The sequence below is a fragment of the Panulirus ornatus genome, chromosome 35 (assembly GCF_036320965.1).
Source record: "Panulirus ornatus isolate Po-2019 chromosome 35, ASM3632096v1, whole genome shotgun sequence".
NCBI lineage: Eukaryota > Metazoa > Arthropoda > Malacostraca > Decapoda > Palinuridae > Panulirus > Panulirus ornatus.
In genome coordinates this window covers 5975288-5996792 of record NC_092258.1, presented here as the reverse complement: position 1 = coordinate 5996792, position 21505 = coordinate 5975288, and the positions used below count along the sequence as shown (strand labels likewise).

Here is a 21505-nt window from a genome sequence, read left to right as displayed (position 1 = left end):
GAGAGAGAGAGAGTCTCCCCCCTCTTCCCCCTCACTCATGCAATCAGTGATACTAACAGAGTGTGTGTGTGTGACCAGGACTGAACAACCTGTGAGGGATGGTTCACAGAAGCAAGATACCCCCAACGTGCCATCCTTATCCAAGAATTATACATAATCATTATTCCCTTAAACCAGCTGTTCTCGTCTCCTGTAACACTGGAGAGTCATTCAGTTCACCTACAGCGCCGAGTCGCACTTTGTATAGTGTGTCAACACGTCTAGGAAAAAAATATCCAGTGGAATATGGTCCTAACTTGCTGGAGGCGATAATTCTTAGTGGGTACGAGTCCTTCGAAAAGACTCCACCTCGGTCGTGTTGCGAAGCGTCTCATAATGAATGTATGAGACTGTTATAGCCAACACCTATTGTGCCTTATCATAGGGCAGGGGGCAAGCATGAGCTGAGCCCGGTCCAAGACCAGGTGCCTGGCATGTACTAGGACGGGAGAGTGTGGTTCTCGGAAGAGAAAGAGAGGCGACCTTGCTGGTAAGAAAGAGTGAAATCACTGCAGTAAGGAGGGTACATAATAGAAGGACGCTCTGTGGATTCGAACCAGCTTTAAACGGAGTTATAAACGAGCGTTGAGTGATTTATGGCGACGGCGTTCAAGTCATAAGGCACCAGCATATGTAGGAGTGAGGAAAAGTGTTTAAGAGAGAGAAGAACTCTGGGAAAGAGACGAGGATATCACTTTGCCCTTCTCGGTGCAGTTGGAGAAAACTGGTTAGTAAGGTAGAAAGGAGTATGAAGAGGTCCATGATACTCAGCAGAAAGGAGCTAGATAGAGGCACGGAGATTGCTGAGGACCTACAGGTGTGCAGAAGTGAGAGGCAGGAAGCTACATAGAGGTGGGAGAGACAGACTTACACGTGCCAAGTGCTTACCAGAGAAGGGTAGAGGGATTCAAAGGAGAGGGGTAAGGGACCTTAGGAAAAAGATAGAGAAAAAGGAAAGGGGAGGGTCTCAAAAGAGATGGCCATGGGATTCAAAAACAAACGAGAGATGCACGGTGCCTAGAAGAGAAGGGCAGGCGTCCCTGTGGAGAGGGATAGGGTGCTTAATGGAGAAAGGCATATTAGTAAAGGTGCAGGGTCATTACTGCAGGACGCCAGACAGCACAGGAGGTGAGGGGGTAGCGTGTGTGTGTGTGTGTGTGTGTGTGTGTGTGCAGTGGAGGGCTGCCACGCGATCACGGGGGAGGAAGGCTAAGGAGAGGCGTGTTACATGGCTAGTGGGACGTAAGCAAGAGAGAGAGAGAGAGAGAGAGACACGCGAGTCGTTGAACAGACTGAAGTAAGACGGCTCCTTGTAGAGAAGGCAAGGCGATCGAATAAGGCAGTCCGTCGTCAGAGACCAAAGGGCATCCATGTGTGATAAAGAAGGGGGCGTCAAACCCTTGCTCATTCAAGCGAGGTACGACACCATCAACGAGACGAATTGGCAACAGACGCCTGCCGGCCCAGTAACCAGATAATGACGGCCAGCCGCACGATGCTTTATTATACCAGTAGGGGGCTGACCTATGACCTAAGGTCAACTGGAGACGACCTATCAGCTATGAACGAACCTATGGCCATATATATATATATATATATATATATATATATATATATATATATATATATATATATATATATATATATATATAACTCGAGTGGCAAATGGACTGAGCAAATGACAATGGTCTTCACTCGTGTGCAAAGTTGGATAGACGAATGACTGATGAGCAGAGGTGGCGTATAGTCGTGGCCAGGCAACGGGAGACTAGGGGGACGGTCGGGTTACAGGATAGCAGGGAACGGCAGGATGGATAGACGCCTATAACCCCCCCCCCTCCCACCAACCCACATACACACACACACACACACACACACACATACAGAAAGTACCCCTCTACCTTCACGAGCGTAAATAATAATTGAAAAATGATTCTTGGTCGAAAGAAAAATCCACAAGTGAAACACAGGAGACCTGTGTGTGTGTGTGTGTGTGTGTGTGTGTGTGTGTGTGTGTGTGTGTGTGTGTGTGTGTGAGGAGAGTACGAGGGGGAGGAGGATGCCTTCATCCCTTCGCCTGGTCATTACCTCACCCGTGATGAGTCGTACTCGACCCAAAGTTATCACCTCGAGGAATGCTGCTCATTTCCCTTAATTCACTCGACGGTTTCAGCATAGCTTTTTATTTTCCCCCTTTCTGCATTTTGTAAGTCTACGTTACTGCTATATATCTATATCTATCTATCTATCGATCGATCTATGATGAATGTCACTGCTGCACTTTTTCGTAAAGTGTTAAGAGACACATAGTCTTTGTCTTACCCCCTAAAATTCGACACTTTCTCTTAAACACTCATCATATTCATGTTGCTCACACGGCGCAATCATCTTCACAGAGGAAGGAAAATAAACACATTAATCCCTAGATCGATACAAGTAATAAAGACAAATAGATTTCGATATCAATCTCTCGAGATATCAAATACAGTTTTCTACAAATCGCCTCACAATGTACGATTAGAATGACCCCTTAACTCTATGATTCTGCTCTTTTCTTCTTGTTTTTTTTAAGCTTCAAGTTATGTATTGACTTTCCAAAAGCTACAAGCACAGGCAAGGCTCTATGTAATCTAAGTAATGATATTAATGAACGAGGAAAAGATGAATAAATGGAAGAGATATTATGGGGTGAGGAAGTCATCATACTTAGAGACGAACCTTTACGATGAATTTACCTGGGCACAGATGTGACGGTGGGCTCTAGGGTGCCGTCGCACTCTGGCGTCACACCTACGTCACGCGTCACACCCACCAGACCGTAACTACATAGACGCATCAAGACCGTCACGGGTCAAGTGAAGCAACGTGACGACACCCTGGCGACGATCCAGGTGACGATGCCCAAGTGTGACGCGGTGGATGTCATGTGACGCAATACTAGTGGGGGGGGGTGACGGAAATACTGGGGATGGGGGAGAGGCGGGGAATGGGTGACGGAAGTGTTCGAGATGGGGAAGAAAGATGGGGAAGGGAAGGGAAGGGAAGGGCTAGAGACTATCCAGTCCAAACATACCTTCTCACTAAACTGGTGGTGGGGGACTGATGGGATCAGGGACGTATGCCACAGTGACAGTTAATCTAGCCCGGCTTGGAGACTGGCTAGGGAGGGGATAGGTGGATGGTGGTGTTCTCTGACTGACTAGGATAGTAGGATCACACCGGAAGGATCTGTTAAAACTGCCGTGAAAACAAATACGTCAAAACTCCTAAAAAAAACAAACCAAATCCTGATTGTTTTATCTTTTTAAATCATACCAGACATTTTCTGAAAGGAGTTCACCATGATATTCATAATCAGCTTCTATTCTTGATGAAGGTAGGATAGATTCACTATCCACCGTGGAACACATCCACTACTGCTCGCGACACAGACAGGAGAGAAAGTCTAATTCCGTAGGTCGACATATTTGGAATGGCGAGCGACAGAAGATTTCTTGCCATCATATATAGATGGTAAATACAGTCCTGGAATAAGACGACGTGAGGCAACGCCCGATACTGGAGTTAAAAGAGGACACTTGTTCGAACCCCATGTGTAGTGTTTCCAGAACCATAACTTGTCGAGACGTTTAAGGGAAGAATGAAATGAGTGATGTAGAAAATTATGAGTACCGGACCTTGAGCACGACGGTGCGACCCTTGAACGCGATGGTACGACCCTTGATCACAACGGTACGACCCTTGAACGCGATGGTACGATCCTTGAGCACGACGGTACGACCCTTGAACATGATGGTGCGACCCTTGAGCTCGACGGTACGACCCTTGAACGCGATGGTGCGACCCTTGAGCACGACGGTACGACCCTTGAACATGATGGTACGACCCTTGAGCACGACGGCACTACCTTCAGGTATGATGGCGTGACCTTTGACTCCTCCCTGAAGGGTCGGGTTCAAAGGGTCGTCATCGTCGTCGGGTCGTGGAAAAAAAAAAGAGACGCATAGTATCATTTCTGAGAGAGAGAGAGAGAGAGAGAGAGAGAGAGAGAGAGAGAGAGAGAGAGAGAGAGAGAGAGAGAGAGAGAGAGAGAGAGAGAGACACGGGCCGCCCTCACCTACAACACCATTGCGGTCCTCCCCTTCAAAGACCTTCGGTGGGAAGAGAGGTCGGCCTTTCTCATTCCCTATGTATCAGCCATTACGACTCAATAGTGGATGGCAAGACTTCGCGCACACACACACACACACGAAGTCTCTCTCTCTCTCTCTCTCTCTCTCTCTCTCTCTCTCTCCTCTCTATCCATTCGCAGCTTCCACCCTCTCCTCCACCAGGAGCTCCCAGCCGCGGCGGCGATCAAGCCACACTCATCCTGTCTTCCTCTCCCTCCGAACTTCCTAGCCATTCTTCCAAGTCCCTCCACGTCCTACAGCTCATTCTCAGCCGTGCCCCGGGCGCAGCACTCCGCCCATCCCACTTCAAACAGAATTCCATTCTTCGTTTTCTTTCCTTTTTTTTCCTGTAGCCGTGCCCTCAAGTCATGCTTCAGTGATCCTGGATTACCATATTATCTTCCTTTACCGCCCCACACGCCTATACAACAAGCCCTGGATGTTGCATTTCTCCAAGTCACTTAAAAGCATTTTTATACCCTCCACACTAGAGTCCGTGTTTCTGGTATCTTTGCTTGATGTTTTTCTAAGCCACACGCTAAAATCTACGTATCTGATATCTTCTGTTATGGCAATACTAAGAAAAATGTTTTGAAAAGGGATCCAATCGGTCTATTACATCTTTGAATTCCTTTCATATATACTCTATCGTATCATCCCTTGACTACCAACTCTCGTCGTCTATTGTCACTCATCTCGGAGACTCTTATTTCCTTATTTCTTACGCTTTTATTTCGTGATTTCATCGACTTATTACCCTCAAATACTGAATGGACATATCACGTTCCCCTGAAGTAAACTACAATGACAGTTACACGTTCAAAAGATAATCTGTAGCTGGTCCTTGCAAGACGTCTTTTGATTCAGATAACCAAAAATCTGTACTTCACGTCTATATTCACATGATCTTTTCATTCATATTGTCTCCATGGTCAATAAAGCATCATTATTTTTTTGGTCATTATCATTGATCATCATCACCCTGTGTTTCTGTGCATCCATCCGTTCATCGTGGCTTCCGTCTCTCTTTCTCTCTCTCACTCTGTCTGTCGTCCACTTAACTCCTGATTCCTTTGTTCTCCCAAACACTTGGATACGCTCCTCAACGCTTTGTGATGCTCTCATGAGCACCGAAAGACCGCAGCGTCTTGTGTTCATTTGCTCTATCGATTGGGGAGGAGCAGCTCTTTTTTTTTTTTTTTCGAGTGGTGTAGATATTTTCATTTTCTCTTTCTAGTGGTACTGTTTTATCCGAGAGCTGAAGGGGTCATTGCTCTTTTTGTGTAGTGGAGAGTTAATCTTTTTCTCAAGTGGTGACCCATTATCTTTTTCCAGTGATGATATCTCCTTTTTTTTCCTCCCAGTGATGATCTGTTTTCCCTTAAGGTCTCTTTTTTTTTCTAATGGTGATAATTTTTTTTTGAGGGGGTGGGGCGGCATTTTTGGTCTTGGAAACCAGAAGAGTTGCTGTGGCTGGCAGCGGAAAGAAATCCAGCCACCGACGCGCTGGGGGGAAGGAAGCTCCAGCCATCGGCATGCTGGGAGAAGGAAACCAACGGGATGTGTGCAAGGCCAGCGAGAACATAGACCACAGTTAAGCACACTAAGGTCATTCAACTTTTAAAAGTGTTTCTTGTGACCCAGCTTTACCCTACTTCTTACCTCTATAGTCTGCCCAACTTTTACCCTCGTTTTCAGCAAAGCCAATTTGGTAATTACCTATTTCTCTACTTGGGTAGTTAGTGAAGTATAGAAGTCTCCCCGGAGCTTGTTAATCGTCACGTAGGATCCAAGACGGGGATGGTGCTTTGAGGGTAGTCCATTGCTGGAGTTAATACGAGCACACTGAATATTGTCACGACTGATATAACACACAGATGATAACGTGAGTGAGCCAGATATTCCCAAGAACGACAATATCCTGCTTTGGTATCAAGTACTGTGGCTGAAACCTGCTGAACTTATCCGCTTCGTCGGAGACTCAAGAGTGTTGGGGTAAGGGTCAGGATGTGGAGTAGAGTAGGAAGGTAGGAAAGCATGACCTCTGACCTGTGTTCCTGGTACTTTGGGTGACCACCAGCATGAGGCTCTCAACTCTCTCTCCTCAATGTATCCTTAAGATCCCTTTCCTCTTTTCTCAGTATCTCCACAATCCACCTTCCAGACCTATGCCTCAAGGTAAACAAACTACCTTTTAACAGCCTCTGCCATTGTATCAACACCGCCAATATTCTCTCCTCTTACTCAGCTATCCTCACAAACTTTCACTCAGCTTTAGAAAAAAAATAGAGACACACATCAGTTCACTTCTCCTCTCGATAAACAAACACTGTCAGGAGGTTTCCACGAGTCTTGTGGACTCAAATGTTTTATCAAGAACTCTCCTTCTCTACGGACTGTCGCATCCTCTACTCCTCCTTTTCCTCTTCCAGTGTCCTGGAACGGGACGACTTATCCACCCCGTGCCCCAAGCTTGCTTAGAAGATATTCCCTCGACAATAAGATCTACCGTAGCCACTCATCATGGACTTTAAATCAAATAGTCTCCTCGTTCATTTTCTTCTGACGGTCATACTCGACCAAAATCTCGATACATTTGGTTGATACACGTCCTCCCCTGACACCCTCCTCACACACCAGTCACTCTTCATTAGCGAGGGGAAGATGAAAGACCGCAGTCCCTTCTCTTTCTCTCTTGTGAGCCATTGAGCTGTCAACGCTCAACCGCTGTAAGAAAAAAGAAACCCTCCTTAACGTTATTAGATAATTTGCTTCCACCAGACACTCCTCACGCACCCTCATTACCTCAATCATTCTCCACACACACACACACACACACACACACACACACACACACACATATCAGCCCAACAGGAGAAGGGGTCAGTCGAGGGCCTTGTTTTTCTATACACCTCACCTCTTCTTAACTTGATCTCATAATTATAAACATATAGAATCCCTCGACCATCCTCATACTAAACCCTTATTTGCCACGTCAACACTCTTGAAGTCCGCTTTTCAGTTTCTGATACGACCTGCTCAAAGTATCATCCATAAACTTTTTTATTCCCCTTCCTTTATTTCTACTTCATTCATTACCATTAATACTGGCCATAGATCTATCGTCCACCATCTTCAGAGTAGACTTATAGTTCCCACACTCACAGGTTTCAACAAACATTCTGTTTTGCCTCGACGTAAATGCTTCCCTGTGAGTGTCTGAAGCCTGGCTGGACAGTCTTCGAACTCACGTCATTGTTCTAATACAGGTTCCTCCCTTTCTGATAGCAGCATTCAGTCCTCATGACATGGGTCTTCATCTGCTGACGTGCGCATCTCTCCAGCTCCTGAAGTGCTCATCTCCTGACGTTCTTCCTTTCCCCACCCTCCCTGAGGAACCTCCCACCCCACCTCCTGACGTGCTCAACACCCCACCTCCTGACGTGCCAAACACCCCACCTCTTGACGTGCTCAGCACCCCACCTCCTGACGTGCCCAACACCCCACCTCTTGACGTGCTCAACACCCCACCTCCTGACGTGCCCAACACCCCACCTCCTGACGTGCCCAACACCCCACCTCCTGACGTGCTCAACACCCCACCTCCTGACGTGCTCAACACCCCACCTCCTGACGTGCTCAACACCCCACCCCCTGACGTGCTCAACACCCCACCTCCTGTCGTGCTCAACCCCCCACCTCCTGACGTGCCCACGACTTTCTTCCCTCCCACACCTTTTGACGGACCTCCCCACTGCCACTATACACAATCAGTGTAAATGAAAAGTAATGATATTTTACGTGTGAGTTGACACACACACACACACACACACACACACACACACACACACACACACACACACAACGAAAGCGAGAAAGAGAAAAACTTTAAGACACACACCACTTCAATAGCCAGGATACACTTAGACGTGTCAGAAAAAAGAGCATTAAAAATATGGCAGGTCTTCTACATCTGTGTAAACCGCTTTCACTGGCAAGTGTACTCTTCCGTGGGACTGTTGTCCATTAAACAACACCACCACTACTGTCTCTCACTGTCTCTCTCTTTCTCTCTCTATCTCTCTCTTTCTCTGTCTGTCTCTCTGGATGTTGTTGCCTCCATATCACTCACTCACTCCCTACTCTCTCTCTCTCTCTCTCTCTCTCTCTCTCTCTCTCTCTCTCTCTCTCTCTCTCTCTTTGGGTCATGAGGCCACATACCCTCACTCTAAGTTCACTAAATCTACCGGTTCGCCTATAGTCCAAAATACAGGGGTGGAGTATACAAACAGGTTACAAGATCACGCTCCTGGCTACAGTCTAGACCCACAGGGAGCAGGCCCCTAGGTACACCGCCGTCCGTTACAGGAGGGTACAGTCAGTATTCGTGGTACATCGTAAATCAACAACTGTGGAAGTTGGATCCAGAATAAAAGATTTACATGATATATACATTTTCTCTTTCCGCTTCGACAATTCTTAAAATAAATCAACAGTTTGTTTTTGTCTGGAGTTGAGTTTATTCTGTTTTTTTTTATACCATTAACTGCAGTAAAGAAGTCTATCATTACCATTATCATTATCGTGATTACAGTTAATATTACCATTACTATCACCATGACTTCAGATGGTCGCATCCCGTTTGCGAGTGAGACGTCAAGTCGCGTCAGCTGGTCTGCTGGTGATGCGTAACGTGAGGGCGTAACAGTGTGTGTGTCTTGAGGTTCACAGTGAGTAACAACCCGATGTGAGATATATTACCGGTAACATTTAACCCCTCGAGCACGACGGTGCGATCCTTGAGCACGACGGTGCGATCCTTGAGCACGACGGTGCGATCCTTGAGCACGACGGTGCGATCCTTGAGCACGACGGTGCGATCCTCGAGCACGACGGTGCGATCCTTGAGCACGACGGGACGACCCTTGAGCACGACGGTGCGATCCTTGAGCACGGCGGTGCGATCCTTGAGCACGACGGTGCGATCCTCGAGCACGACGGTGCGATCCTTGAGCACGACGGGACGACCCTTGAGCACGACGGTGCGATCCTTGAGCACGGCGGTGCGATCCTTGAGCACAAAGGTACGATCCTTGAGCACGGCGGGACGACCCTTGAGCACAAAGGTACGAGCCTTGAGCACAGCGATACGACCCTTGAGCACAAAGGTGCGAGTCTTGAGCACGGCAGTACGACCCTTGAGCACAAAGGTGCGATATTTGAGCACAAAGGTGCGACACTTGAGCACGGCGGTACGACCCTAGAGCAAGACGGTACGACATGACCTTTGGGTAGGATGACCCAGGCCTTTGATGACTTGACCCTTAGAGGGAAAGGTCCAAAAAAAAAAAGGTCAAGACCATCACACGCAAGGGTCATGCTCAAGGGTCGTACCTACCTCCGTGCTCAAAGGTCGTACCTCCGTGCTAAAGGGTCGTACCAAAAAAAAAAGAAGAGACATGAAACTGTGTCGAACTCTGACGAGAGAGGCACTCCTAGAATAAGGGAAAGATCTGTTGGGAAAGCTCTGTTAGGTACGATACCATCAGATCTGTTAGGCATGATAACCGTTACAACAGATCTGTTAAAGTACAATGCTTCCTACCGTTACATCAGATATAAGGCTTCCCTTCCATCAATCTGTTACGTATAATGCTATCTTTATAACAGATCTGTTACGTATAATGCTACCGCTACATCAGACCTCTTAAGTATAATGCTACCGTTGCAACAGATCTGTTAGGCATAATACTACCTTTACAACAGATCTGTTTGGTTTAATACTAAATGACACGTTGCTGATAACGTAATCAGTTAACGACATGGTGAACACGTCTGTGATTGCCACCGATTCGTCATGATTCACAGCATCTTTTCTTCACATAACTACCCGTGGTTAGCAGCTTGGGGCCCTCCCCTGTAATTACTGATTACATGCTGCAATTACGGGAGGAATCATCACATCAAAAACTGATATGAATCGTTTGCACACTGGTGCGGTATTGTTTTGATCTGGCTTCGACCCGCCTCGTATACTTTGATCGTCTTTGTGTGTGTGTGTGTGTGTGTTTGTTTTTTGAAAGACACAATGGCGTTTGAACACTGCGGGTATGTAAAAAAAAAACACTGGGAGACAGCCGGGAGATAGTGGAATCAGCGGGAGGATGGTGGAATCAGCGGGGAGATGGTGGGATCAGTGGGGAGATGGTGGGATCAGTGGGGAGATGGTAGAATCAGTGGGGAGATGGTGGAATCAGCGGGGAAGATGGTGGGATCAGTGGGGAGATGGTGGAATCAGCGGGGAGATGGTGGAATCAGCGGGGAGATAGTGGAATCAGTGGAGGGAACAGCAAGAGACGGGAGGTGTGCGAGGCGAGTCCATGGTGATTTGTGTCGCCCTGTTGGACTTCGCCCGTCTGTGAACTGGACCGGGTTTGACTTAGTTCAACCATGCTATGCAATGCTATGCTACACTATACAACAGTATACTATACTATGGTATGTTATGCCTTACCATGATATGCTAGTAAGACCTAACTAGATTTAAGCTGAATGCTATATAGGAGGCAGCTCTTCTGTGAGTCGATTTGTGTCGGTAATACGCGACACCAGACAAGAGGCCTTTTGAAGGGCCTTTTTTTTTTTCGCCTCCTCCAAGGCATCATTACAGGCTAAATAATTCTGTTCCTTCCTTGTTGCTGAGACGCTCTGACGCCCATTACTCTCCATGCCCTCAATCTGCTGCTGCGCATAGATTATCATACATTCCCTCCTTCTCCTCCTCCTCCTCTTCTTCTGTCTGGGCTGGAGGGTTCGAGTTCTCTCTACCTCCTCCTTCGTGATCGTTCATTTGTTCCAGTCGCTCGATTCTCTGCTCGTGGGACGCTTCAGAAATTCTCTGAAGTTCGTTTACCTCCTCCTTCGCTGAGGCGGTGACCCGGTATCTTGTTTCTTACGTGCACATTGGACATTTTAGGATTCTAAGTTCCCATCTCTCTCTCTCTCTCTCTCTCTCTCGTTCTGGGAAAAGATATTCTCATTCTCGAAACCACTCGTTTGCCTCGGCTTGACTTAGGGTGGTACCTTAGCAAAGGTTTACCCTTAAACTCAAGTTTCTCTTGTTTGGTGATGACGAAAGAGAGAGAGAGAGAGAGAGAGAGAGAGAGAGAGAGAGAGAGAGAGAGAGAGAGAGAGAGCAGAGGAAATTCCTGAATCACTTCCTCCACTCATTGTCAGACTACCTCCAAGGTGTCAAGGACGTTCAAGACAAAGCCCGCGCGCAACAATAACCCTCAAGATGCTGCCGGGGGCGGAGGTGGAACATGTGGTGTAGCGTCCGCACCGCGGGCGAGGAGGAGGAGGAGGCAGAAAGAGAGGTGTACAGCGACGATAAAAGGAGGAGGAGGAGGAGGAGGTATTACATGAGATCGGAGGGTTCGTGCATCACCTGACGCTGGGGGTCTCACTCGAGGGGTCACCTGTTTTTTGCCTGAGGTAACTAATTCATTATCATTATCTAATTAGCCAGGCCTCTCCTCTCCCTCTCCTCCCAGACGACCGGAGCTTCATCTGTGGTGGTGAAGGGATGCGGACCGGAGTTCTGAGGTTCCTTGCTCCCGTCCGTGTGGTGAGGCTGTCAGCGGTAAAGCCACAGATTGGCACAGTTAAAAAAGGATCTCAAGGTCTATGTTGCCAGCAGGTGAGGCCTGGGTTGTGTAGCGTTTGTTTCCATACGAGTAATGTCTTTCAGTGTGTCCTCAGCCTTACAGGGCAGGCTGTATGCTGCAGCGTCTTGCTATAATTCAGTAATGTATTTCAGAGTGTTCTCCGCCTTAGAGGGCTGAGTGTATGCTGTAGCTCCTTGCTGTATTGCTATTAATTTGCGATAATATCTAGGCCACAACTACAGGGTCGTACACATGCAAACACATTTTTTTGTAAATCCCCAATTGGGTACAATGACAATACGACCCTTGAGCACGACGTTACGACCTTTCAACAGGATGGTACGATTCTTACGCACGAAGGTACGACCAGTGAGCACAACGGTACGATCCCTCAGCGAGACGGTACGATTCATACGATGGCACACGCCCCATGCATATGACGATAAGGCCTCTGACATATCCCTTGAGGGCCATACCATCATACCAGAGGAGAGTACCGTCCTATTCGAAGGTCATGAAGTCGTGCTCAAAGGTCGTACCGTCACGTTCAAGAGGAGGTTAAGAATCTTCTCATTTATTTTCGTACGTGATAAATCAGGGCGAGAAATTACAGTCACTGTGGGTATGTGGGAATGTATCCGGCCGGATCTGATCGTTGCGATAATTGCTCGCTGGGAAGGAAGCTGCTGGTGAAATACATCGCTAAGTGGGACGCTCCAGACTCCACATCTTATTCCTCTTGGAACGCACTCATCTGAGGACTGATGGTGGGCACGTTCTCCTATCAAAACCCAGGTGAGAACGACAGGTTGTCTGTCGTATCTGTTCGTCGGGAGGTAATATTTTGGAAGAGTTGGGGCCGAGCGAGTCTCAAGGCCAACACCGTCCGTACGTCACTGGCAGGAGCGGGGTGAGAGAGGCTCTTCCATCGAGCGAGTGAGGCCTGGCTCTGTGTACTCTCAACTGTTGACCACCTCACTCCCTGACCCAGCCAGTGTCCATAAAGCCTAACACCCGTACCAAAAACCTGATTTTCAACTTTACGGTATCTTTTTTTTTTTTTTTTTCCGACTTGGCGAACGCTGGATCATCACAGTGTTTAACATTACCTTGGCCCCGGGCGTGTTTACACGGCTTCTTTATCGAGGGTCTGTTAAGAGTGGGTTGCGAACCGATGTGCATTCTTTTTTTTTCGTGTGTGTGTGTGTGTGTGTCGAACCTCGCGCCACTCCGAGTGCATGCATAGCCATCGCGATCAATCTCCCTTTTCAAGAATCTGTTATTACTCCCTTCAATTCCAGATGTTGCTTTTGACCAAACGATTCGCCTGCGACCAGCAAGATTTCGCGGGTGGACGGAACTGAGCGGTCAGTGCGAGGCCTCGACCCAGGCTCACCCAGCTCGTCTAGGGAAGGAAAGTAAGGTCATGCATGATGAATATCTCCCCCGCATGGCTACACACACACACACACACACACACACACACACACACACCAGATGGGGCCCCGGCAGTGTAAAATTCCCTCTCCTTACAGCATAAATAGGTGATTCCTAATGGATGATTAAGTACACACATGTCTGATGTGGGTTCCAGTGATGGTGAGTTGCTGAAGTATATAAGTGATGGTTTATCTTGAGGGAGTGTATCAGGGAGTACTTAAATATGGAATGATATATCGTCTTGGAGGATGTCTAGTTCTGTCTCTCCGTCACACACACACACACACACACACACACACACAACACACCCAGACAGACACACACACACACACCATAGGATATCACCGCAAACTAGATGTGGTCTTCGCCAGGTCACTGTACACGGGGAGCGGAGGAACGTCATGACTTCTCGAGCGAGGCTGGCGCGCCCGCGAGCGGACACGGATGATGAAGGGTTCAGGCGATCATCACAACCCGGGGTACGTGGGGTTCAAGCCCTGGCTTTCACACATGCACGGTGTTGGTTGCCTAGCGACCCGTAGTGGTAAATGAGTTACGGCTAAGTGACCGCGGGTAACTTACAGATCAGAGTACGGTGAAGTCTGGCTAAAAGTTACAGAAGAACTGGAAGGGTTCGGGAGAGTCCTCCTCGCTCATTAGTGCTTTCGGGGTCTCCCTAGGTGTCGGGCTAGTCGTGAGAGAACATACCTGACGCAGGGGTAGGCGAAGAGGTGCCAATGGTCTCAGTACATAGCGACCGCTCTGTATGATGGGGTCTGCTGCTGGCTTTGAACATCGAGAGGGAAGATGTCCAGTACTATGGATGCGGAGGGTGGAGAGGCATGTCCCTCTCCCATGCCACCCTTTGGGTGTCGTATCGTGCTGAAGGGTCGTACCGTTATGCTCAAAGGTCGTACCGTCGTGCTCAAGGGTCGTACCGTCGTGCTAAAGGGTCGTACCGTCGTGCTCAAGGATCGTACCGTCGTGCTCAAGTGTCGTACGTTGTACTCGATGAGATCAAAATATCTGAGAACAGACTTAAAGCTGATTATTTCACGCTGACATGTTGTATCATTCCTAGATCTTTTTTAATCTTCTTTTGAGCAGCGAGTGAGCAAGGCGCAGAAATAGCGGGTGCTGGATGTTCAGAGAGAAGGTTAGGAGAGGGGAGATGGGTGGTTAGGACGACCAGATGGATGGATGGAAGGCGAGGCACCCATCCCATAGAGGCGAGGGATGGTGTGAAGGATAGGCGAGAGGAGGAGCCACTGCCAATTTCTTGATTTAAGGCTAAGGCGCTGTGGGCTGGTCGTTCATAATCTCTCCCTTCTCCCTCCCTCCCTCTCTCTCTCTCTCTCTCTCTCTCTCTCTCTCTCTCTCTCTCTCTCTCTCTCTCTCTCTCTCTCTCTGTGACTGAGGAGATGGCTGTACATCACGACTACCGACGTAACCTATGATATCTTACGTACGGCGCCTCTCATGAAGGACGGAGGGAAGCGAAGGCAGTCGGCCGATTCTCATGAGAGATATGTGGCGCGGGACCCGACAGCCATGATTCTTCATGGCCAGCAGATCGCTGGCCTCGTTCTCCCATTCGTGTCATCAACGACCATAATTAATCATCCATCCCTCAGGCAGTAATTAGGTATGGCGAGCGTAAACTGGAGAACGCTTGGACTTAAATCATACGGCCAATTCTGTTCCTTCTCGTGACCTGACGTAGCAAGGTCAGCAGCAGCTGAAGGGAAATCAAGTCTCTCACTTATTTCCCCAACACGCTCGGTGATGGATAACCTTCAACCTGCGGGTATTACTCTCTAAATCAATAGACAAGATACTCACCCAACATCACCCATCTAAATCTAATGTATTGATGGTACTCTAAATCAGCATTTCAACGGAAAGGTGGACCAGGAGGGGGCGATGACTGGCCGTCTCCTAAGGGAAGGGAGGGAATGCTATCACGTCTCACGAGGGAGGGAGGATGGTAGTGGTGGCTGCTGATGATCCATCCATCATCAGGTTGTAGAGGGAGCGGGCCAGCATTATGTCCAGCTGTGGCTGAGCACGAGGGTTGCCGGACACCACGAGACGCTCCGAGGATGTTGTGGGAAAGTTGATGAAGAACTGACCTGACCACTTTCAAGCTCTCTTTCTCCCTCGATGGACTGTACCCAGCCACACACACACACACACACACACACACACACACACACACTGCTCTCGCAGTAGAGTCTCCTCATGGGAACGGCGACAACAGACCAGAGCATCACACACACACACACACACACACACACACACAAACACACACACACACACACACACACACACACACACACACAGATACCACCAAAGAAGGAAGGAAGATGGTGACACGCAGTGTGAGATAATCACAGGGTTTCTTCTTCCTTCACATGTCTCCCGGAAGCGGGGAAAAAAAAGGAGACATTATGTAATCATGTAGACGTAAAATACGTGTCTGCAGAATCTATATCATTTTGCTTCTGTGCCACACACCGTCTTTCGTTATTCAAGTCCGCGTTATCTCTTTTTCTACATCTGCGTCGCTTGCTTAATCCATTTTCTTCTTCCCTCCCACCAAAGCTTTTAGAGAGAACCTGTTGTAACTGTGCTTTTGCGCTTGTTGTAACTGTGCTCTTGCGCTTGTTGTAACTGTGCTCTTGCGCTTGTTGTAACTGTGCTTTTGCGCTTGTTGACTCTCACAACCTCAGACACGATCTGGATAGCCACCTCTCCTCCGCCGTGTTTACCTCCTATGACCCAACTTCCTTCACCTTTTTTTTTTTTTTGTTTTGTTTTCTTTCTCACTCTTCCAGCCGAGGTGTGCATTTAGTTGAAGATGGATGGCGCCTCCCCGATGGATTCGTATCATCCCGGTGGAGAACCATAGGACACTGCTCTTAACTTTCACTGTCTCTTTATATACGACTATAATCATCGAAACTTTCGGAAAAATTACAATGATCAACGTGCAGAAAATGGTAGGTGTCGTCTATATGACGCTTCATCCCAAATGGACTTTCCACTTTCTCATCACCAAATCCTTTCTTGTTTCCGCTGGTTTCCAGGCCTATGGCTACATCCGCAGTAGTTTCCTTCAAATGAGGTCCTACCACAGAGCCATTTCTCAGCGGTGCGACACCACAATTCCTGTGTGTCTCCCAAATCAACGAACACAATTTCGAGCCAGGTCTCCTTCGTCTTTTTAGACCTTCATGACCTTCAGTGGTGACCAGTTGGCCTCGATGTCCTCTTCAAGTTCATTAAACTCGACACTTGTCCAAAAAAATAGAATTCCACTCTTGATTTCTTTCCAGCCACGTCTCGCGTGTCATACTTCCTCTTCCTGCAAGTCAATTGACATTCACCGTCTTCCTCTCCCACAAATTTATCATATTCAAGCCACCTTCACTGTCCATGTTCAATGCTTACTCTCGCTGCAATGTAGTTCTCTATCTGAAAGTTGTCCTGGTCCCATATTCCGGGGAACTCTTTAGCTAGTTGGGTGGTTCTGGCGTGTAGGTATAGCTGTGGACAGGTTCGTAACTTGTGAAGAGAAAGTGTTCATCATTTTATGCCCAGAAGATCAATACAAGCCCGACACTCAGCTTGTGTGTGCATCACCTCACAATCTTTGGCTAGGGATAACGTTCCCAGTCATCATCGTCGATCACAGCCCACCCTACCACTGGTGTAACGCTGCAATACGTCGTCGTTTAATCTGCCACGGGGCCTTATAACTGGGTAACGCCGCTGCTATACCAAAAGCACCACCACCATCGCCACCATCATCATCATCATCATCACCTGCCATAACCCGCCCATCCCTGGGTACAACCGGTTTCTACCCATGATATCCAGTAGCATTGTGGGTTCGAGGGCAAAACCTGTTTGAGGAAGAGGACGATTTATGTGCCGGAGCGATAAAACCAACTTGCACAAATACCGGCTTCTGTCAATCAGATTCCCTCCATGAGTTTCTCAAGAGACCACCTATAGCATCAACGAGCAACTACTAAGTAATTAGTTTCCCATACTCTTAACTGCGAAATAATAAAGGAATAAAAATAAGATGCAATAAAAGTAATGAATAAGGACCCAGGAAAAAATCGTAATGTTCGGACATGCCGTGACGTCACGGGAACAGGACCTGGGGTCTAAGTGGCCCCTGGCGACAGTAGTCTTTCTCAGATTTTCTTCTCGGCGACGAAATTGGTCGTTGTCTTTGGGTCACGGGATCGCCGGTCTTAATTACTGTCGTTTTGGACAACCTTCGGTGGAAGTCGTCTTGGGGTGGTTCACTCTGGTTGTGGCTTGAAGGGTCGTTGATATAATCGTCTGGTTCAGTCGTAGTTCTGGCCAGGTTGGTTTCAGTCGTTCTTCTGGCCACCTTGAGTGATCGTCTGTGCGGGATGTTCCTAGACACGAGCATCTGCAGTCGCTGTTGCTGGGAGGGGAGGGTGGAAATCTCGTTCAGTCGCCTTTTTCTTAAGGCGCGTCGACTTTCGGGTCATTGCTCTGGACAAAGACTTTCTCACTCACTGACTCTCTCTCTCTCTCTCTCTCTCTCTCTCTCTCTCTCTCTCTCTCTCTCTCTCTTACATAAGTAGGTACTTTCTATTTCTTTTTCTTGTTCTCACTTTTTTAAATCTCTGTCTGTCTGTCTGTCTGTCTGTCTCTCTCTCTCGCTTAATCTAGTTAAACGACATTCCACAGACGTAAATATGACATTGTAACAGATACTGTAAAATACACGACCGTGTACAGACACAGACAAGAGTAAACAATAAACACACAAAACAGTGACACAAACACACATGGACAAAAAATACTGAGACGGAAGTAAACAATGATCTCATGGCGAACACCGGTAAACATGAGAGTTGCGACAGCGGGTTGACAGTAAACAATGACCACGTGACTTGGATAGATATGAGAGAAAAAAAAAAAATCTCACGCCCAGATATAACCCAACTTTATTCAGCACCCGACAAGGACAGAAGTGAGCAGAGAGAGAGAGAGAGAGAGAGAGAGAGAGAGAGAGAGAGAGAGAGAGAGAGAGAGAGGAACAGGAGCAGGAGGTAAGCGGAGGGAGGACGTCTTCGTGGTGGTGCCCGCCTTGCGCCGCCGCCTCCGCCGACCGTTGCGTCAAAAGGAAATACGCCGTAAACACTTTCACTGGAATAAGCTCTCAGGCTGATTATGGCGTGTGTGACTTACTTCTGTATGGCCCTTATATCTAAGGGCTCAGCCCTACCATGGGGGCGCTAGGGGCCTGTATCAGGTCCTGTACCATCGATGGATGCCTAAGGGTCGTACCCTCGAACTCAAGAGATCCCGAAGAAGCTTCGAAACTAAGACATGCCGTGAACCACTGGGTTCGTCATGACTCGTCCTCCCTCGCTTTATCTCGTAGTCGTTCGCTTGAGCTTCAAACCCCGCGCGATCCGGAGCGGCAGCCAGCACCAGCGTGGCCATAACACAAAGGTCAACAACAGCCGGAGTTACAGCTCTCGTATCACGGTCACTCGACCTTGGCTGGGCGAGCGAACTCGGGCTCAAAGGATGATAAAGCGTTTCGGATGACCTCAAATGACGACTTTGTTTCACAGTGTCTAAATCAGGATCGAACTCTGATGATATATATATATATATATATATATATATATATATATATATATATATATATATATATATATATTCAAAGGATAGATTTTAGAATACTTGACTTACCTGAAGGCTGAGGAAATCAAATGTAATAGAGAATAATTATCTAGAAGGGTAAGGGAAGGAGAAAGAGAGTTAAAAGAAATCCCGGGTATCAGAACCTAAGCTTGAAGACCAGTGTACGAAGGTAAAAAGTAAAGAAGGCGAAGAAGAAAAAGAAGAAGAAGAAAAAGAAGAAGAAGAAGAAGAAGAAGAAGAAGAAGAAAGGGAAGGGAAGAGGGTTTGAAGAAATCTGAGAGAGGTTGACCTGACCTCTTCCTCCTCCTCCCTCCTGCTCTTCCTCCTCCTCCCTCCAGCTATTCCTCCTCCTCACTCCTACTCTTTCTCCTCCCCCCTGCTCCTGCTCCTCCTCCTCCTGTGCCTTACCTTGCTGGCTGACTGTGATGGTGACCCGGCTCCCACACCGCTGATGCTGTGGAGAGATACGCAAGATTTTATCAGAATCCAGTTCCACGACTATGGTATTTTTCAACGTAAATAGCATCCCCCTCGAGGACGACGGTACAATCCTTGAGCACGGCGATACGACCCTTAAGCACGACGGTACGGCCCTTGAGCACGACGGCATGACCCTTGAGAACATCACAAGATCCTTAGGTATGATGGCTTCGCCCCTTTTTTATGACCTAACCTTTAAGGATCGGGTGAAAGTCCTAGGGCGTTATACCCATGGGTCGTACACCGTCGTACTCAGAACTCGTATTGTTAGGCTCAAGGGTCGTACCGTCCTACCCGTGCAGGATATGATTTTGATCCCCTTAAATAGAGTCAAGTCTTTTATTCCGCAGAAACTACACTGAAGATGACCAAAGCATTCTACAAATATAGGCAAAATATATGCATGAACCTTATCCTCAAATAAATCATCTGTTCGTAAATATCTTATGATATTATGGAGGAGAGAAGTTGACTTACGGCCATCTCTTATATAAGGCTTTTCACTCGGGATGTCAATTCCTCATGACAATGATCGAGTCCGGGATATAATGGGACATGGGATATGGAACATGAGACGCTCGTTCGAAGCATTTCATGTCTCACACTTTCTCTGTCTCTGGTGTGGGTGGTGGGTGTTGTGGTGTGGTGGTGCATGGTGTACTACCCCAGCAGAGTGTACTATCCCAGCAGAGTGTACTACCCCAGCAGCGTGTACCACACCAGCTCACACCCTTGCCGTTACCTACCCTCGTCACCCACTGGTGGGAGGAATAGCCTGCGTTGGCGGATTAAGACAGACGAGACGGTCCCTCCTCCTGCTGCTGCTCCTCCTCCTCATCCACCTCCTCAAGATACCATCAGAAACGATGACAGGATCATTCAAACTAATCGGACGCGTTTACCGAGGGCGTGTAACCTGATACTTCGTTTCTGTTTTTGTGAGGACGATTAAAAACAACCCTTCCTCAGGTTTCAAACTGTTGACACAAACACGAGTATTAAATCGAGCATGAGATTAAAGATGGGTGAAAAAGACATCTAAAGAAAAAACTCTGTTATCTGTAAAGGTCACACCGTCAGGGGAGGCCCGTGTATTAGTCTTCAGCACTATGGTTTAGGGGACCTTGGCTACGACTTTACGACCCTGGAGCACGACTAGATGGTCTTAGCCACGTACGGTACGACCCTTGAGCACGACGGCTTAAAGGGTCTTAGCCACGACCATACGACCCTGGAGCACGACTGTCTGGAGGGTCTTAGCTACGACGGTACGACCCTTGGGCACGACGGTGGGGTCCTTTGGGTACAATGGTCTGTTCTTTGACCTACCCTCGAAGGGTCAGATCAAACCCCAGGCCATCAATGCTCGAGGGTCGTGCCTTCGTGCTCGAGGGACGGGCCTTCGTACTCAGGGCTCGTGCTACGGGGTCGTAGCGTCGTGCTCAAGGGTCCCCATTACTACCTTCGTGGTCGAAGCAACCACCCGATTGAAAACGAGACACTGGGCAGGTGCGGCGTCATGGACGCTGACGGTACGTGTCGAAGTGATGGCTGAGGCTCCAGACGAGGGAATCATATTTTTCTTTTACGATGCGCAGAGAAGGTAGACAGCGACTTGACCGCGCCGACCAGCTGATTCTGACGATCAGCTGACTGCGACTGCGGGCCATCAGCTGACGTTTCATGCATCGCTGAGTATCTGATGAGGCGAAACGAAACGGAGGAGGAAACGTTTTTAGAATGAGAAGAAAAACAATGTGAGGCGCCGAGATGTGTGCACTGATGAAAAAACCATATTGCTCCTCTTCTCATGGGTGTACTGGAGTGTGAGTCGAGCTCATACATCTTCATTGACATTCTGATATGCCACCTTATGATTATTTGCGATTACGAAGCTTAATCTCGTTAACTGAGACGTTTCGAACCAGTGCATGGACTGTGGCCACTGCAAATCGCCTTTTAGTACTTAAGCTTTGGTCTTCTCTGAGAGCGTTTTCTAAA

At 48.0% G+C, this 21505-nt stretch overlaps 1 protein-coding gene across 1 annotated transcript in view; it reads right to left on the bottom strand.

Moving 5' to 3' along the window:
* LOC139760095 (uncharacterized) overlaps window positions 1–21505 on the bottom strand; it is a 157837-nt gene that overhangs the window by 83064 nt on the left and 53268 nt on the right. The window contains 1 exon segment of the mRNA XM_071682919.1: window positions 19433–19478. The gene's annotated coding sequence lies outside the window, so the exon portion shown is untranslated.